Below are 2621 nucleotides of genomic sequence, written 5' to 3' on the forward strand. Positions count from 1 at the left end.
AATATTGTGTGAAAAATGATTCAAAAGTTGTAAAATAGAAGCCATTAAATGAAAGGTGGAGATCCTAAATATTATACTGTCTTCATTTACACAGCCCTGACGGTATGTCTTGAAGTTACAGATTTCTACATTTAAAGAGGCATTCAATGGGATTTGTGATGATAACAGAACAAGAACTATGTTATTTTACTAGGGAGGTTACACTTCACTGTTGACCTTTAGAAAGCTAAGCCAGTGGAAAAAAATATTACATATGAGAAGAATTGTTCATTTGCCTTAAGGGGAAAACATAATAAAGCAAATTTTGGGCAAGTTGCATCTACAAGGATAAGAGACCTGGTTATTTAGTAAGCAGCACTGTCACTGTTCACACAGAGCTGTAAATAAATTTAGAGCATTTCTGCCATATCGGGCTGTGTATGTCAAAATGCCACAGACGGATAATGAGATAAATCAGTCTGCTGTCTTTTTACAAGTGGCCTTTAGGGGGCAGTATTTGCAGACTACGGGCAGCAAAAGGTACCGTACTATGCCTCCCTCTATAAACGCAAGCGGTCTGGTTCGTTTCCTGTCTTGACCGGAAGTTTTCATCTCACTTACGGCGCTGGCTGGGCTGCCTGCTGCGTAGTATTCAAGAGCTTGTAGGAAGCCCGGCCACTGAGGTGGCCAAGCCGCGTAACCATGGCAACGTCTTGAATTGTGACAAGCTGTGGCGACATATATAAATTGTATTGCGTTTATATATTGCGAGTTGCGTGACACAATTACTCATTAACTACTTCAGTGGAAGTAGTTCAAAAATATAATTTGAATATAAATCATTACGATAGCACTATGCAATTGATACACATTCTGGCTCACATACTAGGCTTAAGGCAGTAAAGAGGGTTTCCGTAGTGTAGTGGTTATCACGTTCGCCTCACACGCGAAAGGTCCCCGGTTCGATCCCGGGCGGAAACACTAGGGCTTTTGTGTATGTAGAAAGTAATTTTTTATTAAATAAACACACTCTATTCCTTTTATTAAAACGATTAGTAATACTGTATTGTTTCTCATGTGATGTGCTGTTCTGTAATGCACACTGTGTAAATTCAGTATTTTAGCATTAAAATTAACACCTACATGCCTTCAAATATTTTAAATGGCTATTAGAAAGAGATTATTATACAGATGTGGGTAGGTGTTGCTCAACCCATTAACAGCTGCATGCCTACCTAACGCCCCTGTTTAGGAGGTGCTGCCCCTGTTTGCTTCGCAAATGCCCATCTTTTGTAGTAAGTCAGAATGTGTGTGTGTTTATATAAGCGGTCTAAAAATTGTGTAAATAGTATACTTTATTAGCATAAACAATCAATGTAGTCCTGCAGCAGCTGGAGGGCCGAAGGTTGGACGCCCCTGTCCTAAAACAAGCACCCACTGGCGTTCACATTGATAGCTGCCAACAGTCCTGAATTTACTGGAGAAGGTTCCTACAACAATACTTATGTCCCAGCTGTTTAATATCTGTTGCTCCCTCCGCCAGCTTAGCGCCCTGGCAGCAGTCTAGGTTGCCTACATGGTGGGGCTGCCCCTGCACACCCAGGACAAGCCGTTAGCTCACCACCACTGTGGCACTTTAAGGCCAGCAGCTGCGTGATGGTGTAAGTGCGCCCAACTGCAGGATGCGCGCGGCCACAGGCTATGTTTCTGGTACTTGCCATACGTCAGACAGAGGCTAAGGAAATGTTGCTTTCCTTTAAGAGCTTTTTGTACTTTTCTGGTTCTAAGCCCCCTTACACAAAGTGTTTCTCATTACATATTTACTTGAATTATATAACCAGACACATCATGTTTTCTAGGCAGTATTTCTCTTCCAGCGCCTTCATGCATGAGGTCATTCTGTATGCTTTGCTTACCAAACAGTAATAAAACCTCAGAATAAATTTATATATTTGTTTGTAGGTTTGGAAAAAAATGTTTGTAACTCAGACAGAAATCCCGATAGAAAAAATATTTTTTTTGAGTAGTAAATACAGTGCTGTATCGAGTAATGTAGAATACTACCAAGGAAAACTTGGTTTCGTATAATTTTGTTCCAATAATAATTTTGTTGTCAGTCGTGATATCGACTTTCCTTACTAAAACACCAAGGCGATGTTTGTTTACGGCAAATACTAAATCCTACTCGTCCAGTGAAATCTTTCCCTAATTAGATTTTCTTTAGTAATAATGTCTGTGTCTAAGCGATTAAGACCTAGTCATTCTATTATTTACCACAAGGTGCAAAAACTAGCAGTGTTAAAAAAAGAAACCCCACAATACTTTTCAAATTGTATTTTTAATCTGAAGTTTGTTGGGAGGCAGTGAGGATAATACAGCAACATGATTTTAAAAATGTTGAAAAACAGAAAAAAAGTGTGAGAAATACGTCATCTTGGAACTCTGAAGCACATAGGATTTCTTTTCCTCTCATGGAATTCTACATTTTTCCGACCAGACTATAAAGTCTTTTTAGATTTTAGGGTCTAACAACAAGTGCCCTCCACGAGCAGTACTTATATTCTCCAGCAGAGGGCTCTGTTACATCATGACTTGGGAAGCGCTGTCAAGTCCTCTTCTGTTGTGCCCGTGTCCCTTTTCGG

The 2621-nt window shown here is 39.9% G+C and overlaps 1 non-coding gene across 1 annotated transcript; it reads left to right on the forward strand.

Annotated features, from left to right (window-relative positions):
• The first annotated feature begins 887 nt into the window (after nt 1-887).
• Nucleotides 888-960, forward strand: TRNAV-CAC (transfer RNA valine (anticodon CAC)). Its single transcript has one exon. It is a non-coding gene; the product is annotated as a tRNA-Val (tRNA).
• The last annotated feature ends 1661 nt before the right edge of the window (nt 961-2621 follow it).

Source organism: Spea bombifrons, chromosome 4 (genome assembly GCF_027358695.1).
Source record: "Spea bombifrons isolate aSpeBom1 chromosome 4, aSpeBom1.2.pri, whole genome shotgun sequence".
NCBI lineage: Eukaryota > Metazoa > Chordata > Amphibia > Anura > Pelobatidae > Spea > Spea bombifrons.